At 39.3% G+C, this 18,939-nt stretch overlaps 1 long non-coding RNA gene across 1 annotated transcript; it reads right to left on the reverse strand.

Moving 5' to 3' along the window:
- Window positions 1-6,693: 6,693 nt before the first annotated feature.
- Window positions 6,694-18,717, reverse strand: LOC137636011 (uncharacterized). Its single transcript, XR_011042884.1, has 4 exons — window positions 18,551-18,717; window positions 18,051-18,183; window positions 15,393-15,470; window positions 6,694-8,731 (listed from the first exon to the last, which is right to left on the reverse strand). It is a non-coding gene; the product is annotated as an uncharacterized lncRNA (long non-coding RNA).
- Window positions 18,718-18,939: the final 222 nt, after the last annotated feature.

Here is an 18,939-nt window from a genome sequence, read left to right on the forward strand (position 1 = left end):
AGGATGCTATAAGCCCAGGGGCTCCAACAGGGAAAATAGCCCAGTGAAGAAAGGAGACAAGGAAACATAAAATATTTTAAGAACATCACATACATATACCAAGGCATTTCCCCCAATTTTGGGGGTTAGCCGACATCAAACAAATGAAACAAAAAAGGGGACCTCTCCTCTCTATGTTCCTCCCAGCCTGACAAGGGACTCAACCGAGTTCGGCTGGTACTGCTAGGGTGCCACAGCCCACCCTCCCACATTATCCACCACAGATGAAGCTTCATAATGCTGAATCCCCTACTGCTGCTACCTCCGTGGTCTTCCAAGGCACCGGAGGAACCAGCAGGGCTTACTGGAACTGCGTCACAATCACTCGCCATTCATTCCTATTTCTAGCACGCTCTCTTGCCTCTCTCACATCTATCCTCCTATCACCCAGAGCTTCCTTCACTCCATCCATCCACCCAAACCTTGGCCTTCCTCTTGTACCTCTCCTATCAACTCTTGCATTCATCACCCTCTTTAGCAGACAGCCATTTTCTATTTTAAGAACAGTAACATTAAAATAAATATTTCCTATATAAACTATAAAAACTTTAACAAAACAAGAGGAAAGAAATAAGATAGTAGTGTGCCCGAGTGTACCCTCACTGCCGGCCTTCGGTTGAAGTAACTGTCACACTGTTCTACGATAAGGTCTTTGAGTTCGGTTGGCAAACCTTCTGGAATGTCTATTTTAGCATAATTTTTGCTGTGATATCTCCTCAATGAAAGGACCTACTCATAAGTCCGTCGACCAAATACAGCCGTTTCTAATCAACTGCAGAAAAAAGGCCTCAGATATATCAATTCATGTCTGGGGTTTGGCCAGTTTTCACCACGACGCTGGCCAGGAAGGTTGGGTATTTCTAGAAACTGACGTCAGGACATTGGCTCAAGTTCTATTTTCTACTCGAGCCACTAATTTATCATCGTTTACTCCATCCAACAGAGGTACTGAGATACGAGCAGAAATCAATTTTAGTTTTGTGTCTCTGATACCGAACCTACCATGTTGGTACATACCGATACTGAACCTACCATGGAAATACATACCGATACTGAACCAACCATAGAAGTACATAACCGTTTTCATCTCTTAACCCTTTTACCCACAAAGGACGTACTGGTACGTTTCACAAAACCCATCCCTTTACCCCCATGGACGTATCAGTACGTCTTTGCAAAAAATGCTATAAAAATTTTTTTAGCATATTTTTGATAATATTTTTGAAAAAATTCAGGCATTTTCCAAGAGAATGAGACCAACCTGACCTCTCTATGACAAAAATTAAGGCTGTTAGAGCAATTTAAAAAAAATATACTGCAAAATGTGCTGGGAAAAAAATAAGAGCCTGGGGGTAAAAGGGTTAATCATATAGAACACAAAGACATAGTACTTCGGTGGCTCAATCTGCAAATTTCTCTCGTAATCGTGAACCAGAATCTCCAGTCTTTTTCTGAATTTGAGACAATTCTGTGTATCTGTCCATTTTGAAGTTGGAGTCAAGGTGCGAAAACTATCTTGGAAGTTGACCCATTCTACGATTTGATAGAATAAGAAACAGAAGGTTATTAACTTACGAAGTTAATCGATTCCAAGATGTTTCAAGTTGAATTTTGTTCAATTTTGGCCTAGGGTAGACCTAACCTAAGTCACATGCCTATGATTTCCAGCTCCAAGAGCCAACAAATACCTGTAGTCCCGTTACATATAAAATAAATACCAGATTATTGCAAATGTTGTTTTGCTTACTGTATTAGGTGATATAATTTTGTTTTATTATAGTACTTAATGATCCTATTACAGTATACTGTACAGTACAAACTTTTGATACAATAACCGAGATTTATTCCAGTTCGATTTGTGTTTGTAGCTCCAAATGGTTGCAAGCTGAGGACGTTAATTATTTTATCCCCGCAATGATTGAAAAGGCGATGCTTCCCCACTCTCATTGTCTGTCTCTGTATTTCTCTTCCTGATTTACCCATCTTGCTGGGGAATCCTTGTGAACATCAGCTGCCTCCGATGCCTTAGATGACCGCGGAGGTAGCAGCAGTAGGGGATTCAGCATTATGAAGCTTCATCTGTGGTGGATAATGTGGGAGGGTGGGCTGTGGCACCCTAGCAGTACCAGTTGAACTCGGTTGAGTCCCTTGTCAGGTTGGGTGGAACGTAGAGAGTAGAGGTCCCCTTTTTTGTTTTTGTTTCATTTGTTGATGTTGGCTACCCCCCAGAATTGGGGGAAGTTCCTTGGTATATGTATGTATGTATGTATTTATCCTTTGAAACAGGGGTAGCTTAAAGAGCGTGTAGAATTGTATCATCTTTGGATGTACTGTACTAGCAACTATATTAGCCCCAATACGATTATAGCGAGATGAGTTAGTGGCTAAGCTTACAGGTAAACGGCGATGGCTGTTATCTGAAATACGATGAAAACAATTCAAATTGATTGAAACTTTGTTCACCTTCTCAGATTTTAAGGGAATCATACAATATGCCATGCCGTCCACACAAGTCATACGAGACCTGCTCGGTCTTCTGCCTCTCAATCTAGCTGTCTCATAGTGACTAGGATCATGGAATTGCAAAAAGTTTGGCTGCAGAAGAAGTATAGAAGGTAAAGATTTTGATTCTGTGTGCGAGGGTTTCAATTCAGTGGCGAGCATGCGTAGGCTCACATTTTTACTGAATGAAACGCTATTAATGTTAGAATGACTACAGGAGGTTGGGTTAGGCTTGGCCATAGTTTGAGAATGACCAGAACTTCCAAGGTTAAGGGAGGATTCACTGGAATTCCAAGCAGTCTATAGATTGGAAGGCATTGTACCACCGAACATCTGCCAAACAGCTCATTGAAAGACCCAAAAATAAGAGAAAGATGAAACGGACCCGCTCTACAATCACCGGGTGGTTAGACAGATTGAAATCCCGTATGAGCTTCATAACCACCAATAGCCTCGAGCCCATGGAATCAGCAACTTACCGCCTAGAATGCTGGAGAGAAAAACAGACCACAGCCCACTTGGTGAAGCCATCCAGAGCCCCTGTGACTCTCATCCCTATGGAACAAACCTCTGTAGAAAGCATTAGGTTACTCTGAATCGAGCTAGAGTTGGAAGAACTAGAGACAATCTTCATAAGTGGAGTCTCGACACCTCCGCCAAGTGCGCATGTGGTCATTCCATCCAGATAATGGACCACATACTTTGTGGGTATGAACAGTAATGTGAAAATATAAATCTCCTACATGCCCTGTAATACATTAAAACTTATTTATGATCTACTATTTTATTATTTAAAATTTTATGGTCTTTCAGCCTCCTAGAAGAGGTTCCAACTTCCTATACGCTGTGGAGGTACAGTATGTTTCAGCACCAAAATTTAAACAAGAGGTTGAAATGAAAAGAAAAATATGCCAACACAGAATGAGGAAGAAGGAAGACTTGCCTTGCTTCGGCGAAACTTAAAAGTTCCTCTGTCATGACGATAAAAAAGTTCTTAAATCATTAGTACCTCGTTTTATATATGGCAAAACTGCCGTGAGATCCGAGTGCACAACATTCACCCTTATATAACTAGATTGTGTGACAGAACTAGTGCCTCAAACACAGCTAGAATTACGAGATAACACAGGGAAAACACTGAGTTGTTGAGCTACGCAAAAAGGTATACAGATGGCGCTGTCGGCAGCGCTATGCACGCATACGAATCGAGAGAGGAGAGGTACCTTACGAGCGGCTCTCCTTTCTTTCTCGTTTTTCGTTTTCTTGCCACTTGACCCCTTCGAAGTGTTAATTCTGTTCAGGGTGCAGATTGCTATGTGGCGTGTCAAGAATACGTCCTCTGATATTTCGCGATATCCCTGGTTCATTTATTTAGGGATATTTGCTCCAGGAGTTAGAATTCTGGGTACCTTAAGGTAAATTCTCTGGGAATATCACTGTAGTCAAATATACCCAAGGAAGCTACCCTATAGGAACTTCCATCAGGACGACATGGCTATCTCACCCAAAAAAAGATTTTTCGCTTCGTTCAAAATACGTTTTGTGAGACTACAATTGGCAAATTTCCTAAGAGCTAATTAATCTCCAAAGTAGAACCTCATTCCAACAGACACATCGCAGAACATAATGATGGGGAACCAGTACCTAGAGAATAAAAAAATGAGATAAAAAAACCTCTCCTATAAGTTTCCATTAATTCTTATTTGAAACAGAAACCATTTTCAAATTTATTGTTATCATTATTACTATCCAAGCTTGGAAAAGTTGGATGTTATAAGCCCAAGGTCTCCAACAGGATAAAATAGCCTAGTGAGGAAGGGAAACAAGGGAATAAACTACAAAAAAAGTAATGAGCAATTAAAATAACATATTTTAAAAACAGAAAAAAACATTAAAATAGATCTTTCATAAATAAACTATAAAAATATACTTATGTCAGCCTGTTCAACATGAAAACATTTGCTGCAAGTTTGAACTGTTGAAGTTCTACTGATTCAACTACCCGATTAGGTATATCATTCCACAACTTAGTCACAGCTGGAATAAAAACTTCTAGAATACTGTGAAGTATTGAGACTAAGGATGGAAAAGGCCTGGCTATTAGAATTAACTGCATACCTAACATTACAATTGATTGATTGATCTAAGTTTTCTGGCATCCTGACATCTAAGGTCATTGACGCCGATATCGTTTATTGTGAATAAAAAATAAAATATTCAATTAAAACCATAAAAGCAAAGATGTTATCTTGAAAGTTAAATATCGTTCAGAAGATCTGCTTCTGAAATGAAGCTTGAAATACTACTAGCATGGTAGGACACATCATGTCCAAGAATCTTAGCAAGGATGAACCTGCCATCCTCACCTCGAGCCTCAAACTGGTATCGATTTCTCTTACTATACATAGGGCATTAGGTTAACAAAATCGGATGCAAAGAATGGTCAGAATTATGAAAAATCTTGTACAACAAGCTTAACCCTTTTACACCCAAAGGACGTACTGGTACGTTTCACAAAACTCATCCCTTTACCCCCATGGACGTACTGGTACGTCCTTGCAAAAAAATGCTAACTTTTTTTTAGCATATTTTTTATTTTTTGAGAAACTTCAGGCATTTTACAAGAGAATGAGACCAACCTGACCTCTCTATGACGAAAATTAAGGCTGTTAGAGCAATTTGAATAAAAATATACTGCAAAATGTTTGAAAAAAAATAACCCTTGGGGGTTAAAGGTTGGAAATTTCCAAATAGCCCGGGAGTAAAAGGGTTAACAAAGTAAATGAATGACCTATACCAAGCAGACTTTAGATTCAACCCAATCGAGCATTAGCAATGTATTCCCAGAGGGCATAGTTCTTTACAGGACCAACCAATTATAGAACAAAACAACATTTATTCCTTCAATATTTTGACCACAAGCAGAAATTTTGTAAGTCGCTTCAACATAAAAGCCCTGAAAGAAAGAGGCTATCGTCCTTCCCAGATAAAACATTAACAGAGTCTGATTCAAACAGGACTTCTCAAAATAGACTACAATCCCGAGCCTCGTTAAGAAGTTCCACGAGACGGTCGTCAAAGAATGGCCACTCAATTGTTTGGAAGCACTCAGTGTCTCAAAGGAAAATTTCCTCTTGCTTGAGGGTACACATAGGCACACTATTATCTTATTTCTCTTCTTGTTATTTTGAGTTTCTATAGTTTATATACAAAAGATTTATTTGAATGTTATTATTCTTCAACTTCTCTTGTAGTAATTTCCTTTCCTCACTGGGCTATTTTCCCTGTTGGGGGCCTTGGGTTTATAACATCCTACTTTTCCAACTAGGGTTGTAGCTTAGGAAGTAATAACTCTTATAATAATAATAATAATAATAATAATAATAATAATAATAATAATAATAATAACCACTCTGCTACTGGGGCTGTGACTTCTGAAAACATTCAGTGAGGAGCGTTCAAAACAAAACTCAAACCGACAAATTCTGTCTTGTACCAAACTTGAGGTATTTAGTGTCTGCACTAAAAATGTCCAAGTTCTATTTTCTCTATAAAACTGGTGTACCTCAGTATCTTTAACATATGCTGACATTATGTACTTTGGTGGGAAGTAGTCGAGTTGTTTTTGTTTGAGAGCGGCAAAGATTAATATAAATATTTTCTACAAAGATTAAGTTATTGAATCCTGATCCAGCCCACTGACAGAGCACAGGTATTTACAACTTATCTCCACCTTTGAATTGCAGCTAAAACTGTGGAAGTCGTCTCAATGGAGAACCTGGTTTAAAATAGGAACTTGAGATGAAAAACATCTAAAACTGGTCTTCAAAAGTCTCACACTACCTTGAACAGCTCTCGTAATTACTCGTACATAAAGCACAAACAAAATCATAGCGAGGAAGCGGTAGTAAACACGTACGTCTACTAGGGAGACCAGGAGACAAATGGCGCCGTCTCGCTAACTCGGCCACTCCTACACAGGGGTGAGGCAGTTAGTAAGCATACAATGTTATCAGAATCAAACAACTTGAATTCTGGTCGTAACTAAATGACTCAGGAGTAAACTCGTACATATATAATGAGGGTTTGAACTTGTGTAGGAACAAAATACAATTATGGATTATGTGTCTGGAGGGTTTTTGAAACAACTGCTAAATTCCAAAAGAATTGTTAGTTTATTAATGAAAGAAAACTTCTCAGGTCTTCATCACTGTATATATTTTTTGGGCTGTACACTCAACTTGACAAATTCATAATCCTTTTATACTATTAGCACCCTATGGAACAAACTTATTAAATCTCTCTACACTGTCCCTTAGACTCAAGTAGTCAGTGGATGTCATGCATAGAAGGAAAAGAAGGATTTTTATGTATACAGGAGACAAAACGGAAGGGGAAACGTGCAAGAAATCTTGGGGAAGGATATAAAGTTTACTATGCAAGGGAAAATACAAGGAGAAATGTGGTAGGAATTAATCTACTTTCAGATTTGCAGGAAAATGTAAGAAATCAAGCTCATGAGAAAGATAATATGGCATATCCTCTCGGCATGTGTCCCTTAAAGGAGTGGCGAAAAACAGGATGAATTTAGAGGGAAACTACTAGAATACATAGGAAGATCTCGAAGGAGTGAACTGCTAGTGTTATCTGGGGATAAGAGTTTTGGAAGAAACAATCAGGAAGGTGAAAGATTGATGGAATTAGCCGAAGCTATGAATTGTCATGAATACAGAAGGTTGAGAAAAGGAGAAGGCATTGAGTAACTTATAAAATGGACAAAATGTTTCAAAGATTGACTTTGTGATAGATAGCCAAGAAAACTATTACGGATTGTAAGATTACAAATAAATCCAGAGAACCTCATAAACTGGTAGTGGCAGATTTCAGGCTGAAAGCAATAAGGAAAGGAAAGACCCCAGCCACAAATAGGATCAAAACTTAACTAAAGGGGGGTATAAGGTACAAGAGTTCAGAGGCAAAGTGGAAGGAGCCAGAGAAGAGATACATAAATGGAAGGTCAGAATTGCCTGAAAGGATATGGCATGTTACGAGATAGTGGTACCAGCATCAGCAGAGGTGTGTGGGAAGCCAAATTGTATACAGCACTTTGAAAAAGAACATGGTGGCGAAAACAAGAGGTTCAAACACCGGTAAAAAAAAAAAAAAGTATAACCAGACGACAGTGGGAAAAAGATAACCACCAATCAAGAGAAGAATATAGACGGACAAAGAGGGAAATGAAGAGATTGCAAAATGAGAAACCAGGAGAGAAATATGCGATAATGGGAACACCAGAAGGGGAGAAGATAATCTAAAGAATAGCAGTAGGAGATCTCACTTGAGGTAGAAGACAAAAGAAGATGGGGTAAGACTATTTCTCACAACTATTTAATACTAAGAAGGAGTAAGAAACACAGGAAAATGTTCCTTCTTCTATGCATCAAGTAATGTTGAGAATGCTATAAAGAAGGAAAATTACATATAAAGCTGCAGGAAAATCTGAGGTAACAATAGAAATGACTAAGGGATTGAAAAACCTAGACAAAGAGTAAAGTCTAGGGAAGCTCATCTGATATACTAAGGTCATGTAATAAGAAGGAGGTGGAACCAATCAAGAGAGCTAAGAACATGCCAGTGATGGGGAGGAGGAGGAGGAGGAGGAGGATTGTCGGGCGACAGCAGATCGGACGGATGGACGTGGCGAGAGGGGATATGGCTTTAGTGCGACTGGGGGAAGATGCAATGGACAAATGGAAAAAAGTTGACTTGAGCGGACAACCATGCAGTACAGTGGGATTAATATGATAAAAAAAAAGAATGAATTGGATATAAAATTTACGCCTTAAGCCAATCACCGGGCACTACAATACAAATTAATTAATCATACCCTTACCCTCACAAGATTTGGTTAACATTTTAACCTATAAAGCCAATCACACTTTCACTTAATAACGTTTAAGAGATAGTTCTTGATAAAAAAGTGAATCATATTAATACAGCCAATATATGTTAGGTTGCAATGAATATATCAACTTTCCAATTGTGATCGTTTCAACTATTTCGACATCTACTCCTTCAATTCAAACATTCTGCCATTTAGCTTCTTCTATTCTGGCAATTTCTTCTCTGCTTGACCTCATTTCTCCGGATCTTGCCTCGAGGAAGAAGTGCATATCATCATCGGGGTCTCCTGAAATGGAAAATCCTACATTAGAGCATTGCTGGACATTTGGAAAATGTTGCTGTTCCACAGAATAGCTTGCAATGGGTAAGAATAATCAAAGACTGGCTTTACTGTTCTGTCATTTTTCTCTGATACTGTACTTCATTATCCATTTTAATCATGTAAGCGCCCTAACTCATTTGAGCAGATTGTAAATTTTCTTAGTTCCAAATAAAGCATTGAGAGAAGGACCCAGTTTCATTACAACCTCCTTTATCTTAATTTATCCAACGCATCCTTGAAGAGAGAGTATTTGATGCTAATTATTTATCGCCGTGAATATGCCAACAGGTTACGAGCCAAGGTTATTGGCAAAACCATTCGATGGCGATGCCAATAATTATTATATACAGAAAGACACTTTGGCCACAATGAACATTTTCAACTCGCATTCAACATATGATAAACACGCTGACAAACGGCCAAATGAGTTTAATTTAACAAGAACAAAACAAACTGTATGACTACCTAACAAACTGTTTTCATAGTCTCTCCCATGGGCTAATAAAACCGGAGGCTTGAGATGACGGAGTAGAAGCTAACAAGTTAATGAGACGATATTACCTTAGGGATATATCACAGAGTTTAAGCTTTATGGAAATCATATACATACTCATAAAGGGAAGATAAGAATGCTGATGTATTATTATTATTATTATTATTACTATCCAAGCTACAACTCTAGTTGGAAAAGCAAGATGCTATAAGCCCAGGGGCTCCAACAGGGAAAAATAGCCCAGTGAGGAAAGGAAATAAGGAAATAAATAAATGAAGAGAACAAATTAACAATAAATCATTCTAAAATAAGTAACGTCAAAACAGACATGACATATATAAACTATTAACATCATCAAAAACAGATATGTCATAAATAAACTATAAAAAGACCCATGTCCGCCTGGTCAACAAAAAAGCTACAACAGATAAAGCTTTGCCGCCACATAAGGAACGAGGCGAGACTATTAATGACGACCTGATGGTTGTGTGTACATTAAGTCCTCGACTTAACTTGATAAGGTTCCAAGAAACTTTAAGTCGAATTCTATTAAGTTTTGGCCTAGAGTAGGCTTCACCTGTTGAAGATTGCCTGGCCCTTTTGGCCAGACACGGGCTCTTGCAATCTTGCAGCCCGTAGAGCAGTAGTTCCCAAACTATCTTACCTGACGCCCCCTTTTTGCTTCCAGTAGACCCGTACGTCCCCACTCGTCTTTTTTTTTTTTTATATGAAATGATTCTTACATTTATTTCTTAGCATTGTACAGGAAAACAGATTTCTGTTTGTATTACAATTTAATAATGAAAGCCACTCAAACAAATAATAGTAACTAAAAACGAAACATTTGGTTCAAAGTGAGCGAAAAAAAGTTTGAACACTAGCAAATTGACAAAATTGAGTTGCAATTTTAAGAATAGATAATTTGAAAACATGGCATATAATTTTTGGAAATACTTATGAGACTAAGGCACAATTTCTGGTCAAATTTAGTGAGATGGATGCATGTATGTAATGACAGATATTTGTTCTTTTAATGATTTTATTATTCTATTAAACAAGTAATTTCGAGCAGATGACTTCACGCCCCCCTTGTATCGTCCTCACGCCCCCCTAGTGGGAGGCGCCCCCCAGTTTGGGAACCACTGCCATAGAGGCTTCACCTAACTCACATGCCAATGATTTTCAGCTGCAAACGTCAACAAATAGTCTCTCTTCATGTTGCAAATGTCATCTTATTCCTGCATAACATTATATAATGTTTTATTAGTATTTCATTATGAACAATGGATACAATATCACAGATTTACGATTTCCGTTGGATTTGTGATCGTATATCGGAATGTTACATTTGTTGAAATTTCAAGGAACTTTTAGAGTTTTGTGGAAATTGCTAATCGACTAAATCCTCCTTAAAGGTATGAGGGGCTGAAGATTGCTTTATTATGAAGATCGTTTTAACTTTGTTTTTAGAATATTTAATTTTTACTTGTTCATTACTTCTTATATCGTTTATCTATTTCCTTTCTTCTGTGGGTTACTTTTCCCTGTTGGGGACCTTGGGCTTATAGCATCCTGCTTTTCCAAGGTTGTAGCTTAGCAAGGAATAATAATAATACAGAAAATATCATGACTCTCAGGCCCAAGTCAATTGGACCTGCTGCTAACAGTGTTAATGGTAGCCTGAACTTCACTAACTCTAATTATAACAGTAATGAAATAAGTACATGTTTTAACCCTTTTACCCCCAGGCTCTTTGGAAATTTCCAACCCTTAACCCCCAGGGGGTTATTTTTTTCCCAGCACATTTTGCAGTATATATTTTTTAAATTGCTCTAACAGCCTTAATTTTTGTCATAGAGAGGTCAGGTTGGTCTCATTCTCTTGGAAAATGCCTGAATTTTTTCAAAAAATTATCAAAAATATGAAGAAAAAAAAATTGATAGCATTTTTTTGCAAGGACGTACCGGTACGTCCATGGGGGTAAAGGGATGGCTTTTGTGAAATGTACCAGTACGTCCTTTGGGGTTAAAAGGGTTAAATGCAGTGAACCAGGCCCTTTTTTTCATGGAGCTGTAAAAGTGAATCTATCACCTCACGTTCAATAGACTATAACAGTAATGACTAGAGTGGCACCAAGTAGAGCGCAGACCTCCGTCACAGCAGCTTATTTCTTGACCTTCTGCTTGACTTTAGACCTCGACCTTCCGAAATTCAATCATTTCCAGCTTTTCACATATCAGTTAATCCCTGCAAGTTTCATTACTCTGTGATTAACCCTTTTACCCCCAAAGGACGTACTGGTACTTTTCACAAAACCCATCCCTTTACCCCCATGGACATACCGGTACGTCCTTGCAAAAAAATGCTATACAATTTTTTTTTCATATTTTTGATAGTTTTTTTTAGAAAACTCAGGCATTTTCCAAGAGAATGAGACCAACCTGACCTCTCTATGACAAAAATTAAAGCTGTTAGAGCAATTTAAGAAAAATATACTGCAAAATGTGCTGGGAAAAAAATAACCCCTTGGGGATTAAGGGTTGGAAATTTCCAAATAGTCTGGGGGTAAAAGGGGTTAAAATTGGAACCAGGAAGCTCTACTGAGTGCCCCTCTAGTTCTCATAAGTGGTGCAACTTTTAGAGTTCTAGAACTAACAACAAATTATTGTAGAGCTGCAAGTGATAGGCAAAGTAACAGGTACATAAAGTCTGCAGACGATACACACCGAGGGACCATTATAATTTCCATGCAATACATTTTGATAGGCCTAATTTAGAAAATTGTATAAGGGCTGGGTTATAAACTTGAAAATTAAACCGATTTAGTATTAGACGAAGGAAGCTCTGGGTGATAGGAGGATAGATGTGAGCGAGGCAAGAGAGCGTGCCAGAAATAGGAATGAATGGCGAGCGATTGTGACGCAGTTCCGGTAGGCCCTGCTGCTTCCTCCAGTGCCTTAGATGACCACGGAGGTAGCATCAGTAGGGGATTCAGCATTATGAAGCTTCATCTGTGGTGGATAATGTGGGAGGTTGGGCTGTGGCACCCTAGCAGTACCAGCTGAACTCGGTTGAGTCCCTGGTTAGGCTGAAGGAACGTAGAGAGTAGAGGTCCCCTTTTTGTTTTGTTTCATTGTTGATGTCGGCTACCCCCCAAAATTAGGGGAAGTGCCTTTGGTATATGTATGTATGTATGAAATAATAATAATAATAATAATAATAATAATAGTAATAATAATACTATATCAGTGTGGAAAAACTATACAAAATGGACACACATATTATAAAACTTTCCACCCAAAGGCAGTAGGCTTACCACTGAAGATCGAATTGTCCAACAATTGAAAAGAACATGTTATCTCATTTGCCATGAAGTATAGGCCATTGTCACTGTCCCTTGTCTGTGCCATTCATGACCATCCCTTGAGCCTTTAAATCCACACCAAGTGGAAAGTAGCCACTGAACAATTACATTGCAGTAGTTAACCCCTTGGGTGAAGAAGAATAGTTTGGTAATCTCAGTGTTGTCAGGTGTATGAGGACAGAGGAGAATCTGTAAAGGATAGGCCAGACTATTCAGTGTCTGTGTAGGCAAAGGGAAAGAACTGTAACCAGAGAGAAGGGTCCTATGTAGTACTGTCTGGCCAGTCAAAGGACCCCATCACTCTCTAGCGGTAGTATCTCAACAGGCGGCTGGTGCCCAGGCCAACCTACTAAAGTAACCACTGGGCCACTTTCAAGCCCAGCTTTATGTTTTGCCAGCAATGATTACTAGATTTCGCCATTTCCTCTGCATGGTAGACATGGCTACCAACAGAACCGAGAGGGTATGATAAATGACTGGACTGACCTAAACGAGATATTCGGGGGATACTAGTCGGTAGCATATTATTACTACTACTAGCTAACCTATAACCCTAGCTACAAAAACAGGATGCTACCAGTCCGAGGGATTTAACAGGGAAGAATAGCTAAGTGAGGAAAGGAAAACAATTGAGAAGTTATACATACATACGTATCCAAGGCCCTTCCCCCAATTTTGGGGGGTAGCCAACATCAACAAAGAAACAAAAACAAAAAAGGGGACCTCTACTCTCTACATTCCTCCCAGCCTGACAAGGGACTCAACCGAGTTCAGCTGGTATTGCTAGGGTGTCACAGCCCACCCTCCCACATTATCAACCACAGATGAAGCTTCATAATGCTGAATCCCCTACTGCTGCTACCTCCGCGGTCATCTAAGGCATCGGAGGCAGCAGCAGGGCCTACCGGAACTGCGTCACAATCGCTCGCCATTCATTCCTATTTCTAGCACGCTCTCTTGCCTCGCTCACATCTATCCTCCTATCACCCAGAGCTTCCTTCACTCCATAGCAGTTGTAAACAATTAAAATATTTTAAGAACAGTAGAGCACTAAATTAGATCTTTCATATATAAACAATAACAACTTGATAAATATGCGAAAGAGAAATGATAGAAAAGTGTACCCTCAAGCAAGAGAATCTAGCCCAAGAGAGTAGGTTTTATACTGTAGTTAATATTTCCATTATTTATAAACTACGTCTGAATATTTATATAGATGTGCACACACAGATTCAATCCTTCCCACCCCATCCCCCTTTCCTAACTACAACCAGCTGGTTCGGCAATTTGTGGGAGTGTGTGTTTTCAAAGAGTACCTCTCGGGGTACCACTTCTCACTTGGGTATGACTATTTCACATGAAAAACGTAATGACATTAAATGTTCTCTAGTCTTGGGTAGTGCCATAGCCTCTGTACCATGGTCTTCCACTGTCTTGGGTTAGAGTTCTCTTGCTTGAGGGTACACTCGGGCATACTATTCTATCTCGTTTCTCTTCCTCTTGTTTAGTTGAAGTTTTCATAGTTTATATAGGAAATATTTATCCAAATGTCATTGTTCATAAAATATATTATTTTTCTTTGTTTCCTTTCCTCACTGGGCTATTTTCCCTGTTGGGGCCTCTGGGCTTATAGCATTTTGCTTTTCCAACTAGGGTTGTAGCTTAGCAAGTAATAATAATAATAATAATAATAATAATAATAATAATAAAACGTACTTCAATCTGTAACTAATGCTTTGAAAGCCCAATTTAAGAATCAGTAAAAAAAAAAGGGATTTTGACGAAGGAAAAATCTATTTCTGGGCGAGGAACCTGTGTCGCCCAGTGAAATGCTCCTTAAAGCACCATTTCTAAGGTATAAATACTGCTAAATATACATACATACCAAGGCACTTCCCCCAATTTTTGGGGATAGCCGACATCAACAAGAAACAAAACAAAAAAGGGGACCTCTACTCTACGTTCCTCCAGCCTAACCAGGGACTCAGCCGAATTCAGCTGGTACTGCTAGGGTGCCACAGCCCAACCTCCCACATTTTCCACCACAGATGAAGCTTCATACTGCTGAGTCCCCTACTGCTGCTACCTCCGCGGTCATCTAAGGCACCGGAGGAAGCAGCAGGGCCTACCGGAACTGCTAAATATACCTGAGAAAAAAGTTGCATGGAATGCCCGGAATAAACCCAACTCGCTCACTCCGAGTGTTGGTATAGTAACTGGGGCGTGTTAGAACCACGACCAGAGGTCCCTCACCAATTAGTCCTCTCCTTCCTCAATATCTCCTTCCGTTCCGGAAGGGCCGGGATAATTTGAGAATCGTATCTATAAAGTACGAGAGGAAGGCCAAGGTTTGGGTGGATGGATGGAGTGAAGGAAGCTCTGGGTGATAGGAGGATAGATGTGAGAGAGGCAAGAGAGCGTGCTAGAAATAGGAATGAATGGCGAGCGATTGTGACGCAGTTCCAGTAGGCCCTGCTGCTGCCTCCAATTGGGAGGGTGGGCTGTGGCACCCTAGCAGTACCATCTGAACTCGGTTGAGTCCCTTGTTAGGCTGGGAGAAACGTAGAGAGTAAAGGTCCCCTTTTTGTTTCTGTTTCATTTGTTGATGTCGGCTACCCCCCAAAATTGGGGGAAGTGCCTTGGTATATGTATGTTTGTATGATTCTTTGATCGGATTCAGGTATGCTATTAAAAATTAGTAAAAACAAAAATGCTTCAGCAAGATATTTTGCGTCTAAAGCATACCTAATGCTACATGTGGCACTCACCTTTAACCTGTGGTTGAAAAGATCCGATTCCTGGCATTTCCTGTCGGTTCCCTCTTTGACCGCTGATTTGCAGGGCACCTGTCGATCACAATACCAAATTAGTTACAGAACTTTATAAACAGTAAACTAACAAATAAAATTCATATCAGTCATACGGACAAGTCTCTAAGTCTCCCCACAAACAAAAAGCAGTCACTAACTCAATATAGTATCTTCCACAGCGAACTACAAAATAGGTTTAGTGTTTCGATAACATTACACAGGAGGTTACACAATGTGTATTTTGTAAACATCCAATAGCTAAATTTATAAACCATAGAGTCAATTATTACTCAATTATAATAGCAGAGGCCTGTGGAATGGGCAACTTGGCCAAAGGGAAGCCAGTAAAAAGAAAATCACTTAACCCTTTAACCCCCAAAGGACGTACTGGTACGTTTCACAAAAGCAATCCCTTTACACCCATGGTCGTACCGGTACGTCCTTGCAAAAAAAATGCTATAAAAATCTTTTTTTCATATTTTTGATAATTTTTTGAGAATCTTCAGGCATTTTCCAAGAGAATGAGACCAACCTGACCTCTCTATGACAAAAATTAAGGCTGTTAGAGCAATTTAAAAAAAATATACTGCAAAATGTGCTGGGAAAAAAATAACCCCCTGGGGGTTAAGGGTTGGAAATTTCCAAATAGCTAGGGGGTTAAAGGGGTAACAACTAAATTATAAACCTTTCTGTTTTGCAGTTAAAGGGAAAGATATGACTTTACTGAACTATAAAAGTTATGCAGTATACTCCCAATCTTGGGCATCCGACATCTTGCACTAGAGCGGAGAAAAAACACCGAAAAACACAGCCAAAACGTCACAACAAGCGGAAGCGATGATGCTACGAAAAGGAGTGACGTAGTTGGCGTGGGTTGAGATGGTGGTAGTAGCATTCAGTGGGGGGTGTTGAACGGCACCTCACTGTACGGGGATATTAAGGAGGAGATATCTAAATGGCGCGAGACCTCTGGTTGTAATTTATCACGCCCCAGTATTATACCGACACCTTATATAGGTGAGCGAGCTGGGTTCAACCCTGGCATTCCTATGCAACTTTTTTCTCTGGTAATTCATAGCAGTTATATACCTTAGAAATGATGCAAAAGGAGCATTTCACGGAGCGGCACAGGTCTCTCGCCCAGAAATAGATTTTTCCTTCGTCAAAATCCCTTTTTTACTTTGAACTTCTCCGATGATAAGACCATTGCCTTATAGAACTTTTATCTTTTTATTGGGTCGTTTACCAAGACTTAGAGTAAAATACTTCTTTACTCCCTTAGATTTGGACCAATGATCTTTCAGGAACAAAGAATAAAGTTGCGTCCACACAGGCAACAATAATTTGTGAGACAACTTCTCAAGTTTAATCATTCCTTGTTGCTGTCAGTTTCTTCTGAGCCCTTAGTAAATGTCCTTTGAAAACAGTAGGGCTTGAATTAAAAAAAGCAATGACACCTTAGTCCATATGTTCCAAATGATTATTATTATTATAATTATCATTATTACTAGTTAAGCTACAACCCTACTTGGAAAAGCAGGATACTATAAGCCCTTGGGAGCTAATAGCAAAAAACAGCCCAGTAAGGAGTGGAAACAAGGAAATAATGCACAACTAAAATAAAATATTCTAAGAAGAGTAACAACATTAAATAGATCTTGCATATACAAACTATAAAAAGTTAAAAAAATTAAGGGGAAGAGAAAAAAAGATTGAATAGTGTTGCCGAGTCTACCCTGAAGCAAGAGAACTCTATTCCGAAACAGAAGAAGACTGGTACAGAGGCTATGGCAGTACCCAAGACTAAAGAACAATAGTTTGACTTTGGAGTGTCCTTCTCCTAGAAGAGATACTAAAGATAGCTAATGAGTCTCTCCAACCCTTACCAAGGGAAAGTGGCCACTGAACAATTAACAGCGCAGGAGTTAACCCCCTGGAGAGAAGAATTGTTTGGTAATCTCAGTATTGTCAGGTGCATGAAGGCAGAGAAGAATGTGGAAAGAATAGGCCAGACTATCTGGTGTAATATGTACAGGTGATGAATGCAAGAGTTGATGGGAGAAGTACAAGAGGAAGGCCAAGGTTTGGGTGGATGGATGGTGTGAAGACAGCTCTGGGTGATAGGAGGATAGATGTGATAGGAGGATAGATGTGAGAGAGGCAAGAGAGCGTGCTAGAAATAGGAACGAATGGCGAGCGATTGTGACGCAGTTCCGGTAGGCCCTGCTGCTGCCTCCGATGCCTTAGATGACCGCGGAGGTAGCAGCAGTAGGGAATTCAGCATTACGAAGCTTCATCTGTGGTGGATAATGTGGGAGGGTGGGCTGTGACACCCTAGCAGTACCAGCTGAACTCGGTCGAGTCCCTTGTTAGGCTGGGAGGAACGTAGAGAGTAGAGGTCCCCTTTTTGTTTTTGTTTCTTTGTTGATGTCGGCTACCCCCCAAAATTGGGGGAAGTGCCTTGGTATATGTATGTATGTATGATTTACTCTGCATTAACAATGTCGATAATTTTCCATGATCAGACCTCTAACCCAGGTACTAGCTTCATCCTTTGTTACTTTTTAAAAGGGGCATTTTTTTTAAATTAAATAAAAAATAATCCTCATCTCTTACCATGGAATTGATAACTGTAATCCTAGAGAACTTGGTTTTTGCATTCAATTCATGCGGTTTCTTGGTGCGTTCTCTATAACTGTAGTGTACTTGCTGTTCAGTAGCTCGATTCACTGCAGCAAACTTTCATGATCTGAAAATAATCTAATTCATGGATAAGCATGTCATGAAATACTTCTGGAAACAAGTAAAATCTATTGAATTGAAAAAAAGAAAGCAATGATGGAGAAAAAAATGTCAGTGCAGTAAGCCAGTCTTTGTACATAAGTTTTCCAATGACTAACACTGGAAGGTTATTTGCCAATAATAAGATTATACATTAAAAGCATTGATGGCCACTCATAGGACTACTAACACAGATCTCGTGTAACATATGTGTCAAATTTGTCAAATATCCCTAGAATATAGTCATCATCATCTCCTCCTCGCCTATTGACGCAAAGGGCCTCGGTTAGATTTCGCCAGTCGTCTCTATTTTGACCTTTTAAATCAATACTTACCCATTCATCATCTCCCATCCCACTTCATGCTTCATAGTCCTCAGCCATGTAGGCCTGGGTCTTCCCACTCTTCTAGTGCCTTGTGGAACCCAGTTGAAAGTTAAGGGAACTAATTTCTCTTGGGGAGTGCCCGAATATTAATATGGGAGCCATCATTTTTGTACTTGCTTTCCTGTAAATATCAAAAACAAATCTTTCATTATTTCTATGCACTAAAACATCTAAAAATGGCAATTTACAGTTATTCTCTTCTTCAATAGTGAATTTTATGGAGTATACTAAACTATTTAACTTTTCCAAAAAAATATTTAGATTCTCATATATAGGCCAAACATAAAAAATATCGTCAACACAACGAAACCAAAAAACCCCTTTAGGCAAAATCGCTG

Source organism: Palaemon carinicauda, unplaced genomic scaffold, assembly GCF_036898095.1.
Source record: "Palaemon carinicauda isolate YSFRI2023 unplaced genomic scaffold, ASM3689809v2 scaffold210, whole genome shotgun sequence".
In the NCBI taxonomy this organism is placed as follows: domain Eukaryota; kingdom Metazoa; phylum Arthropoda; class Malacostraca; order Decapoda; family Palaemonidae; genus Palaemon; species Palaemon carinicauda.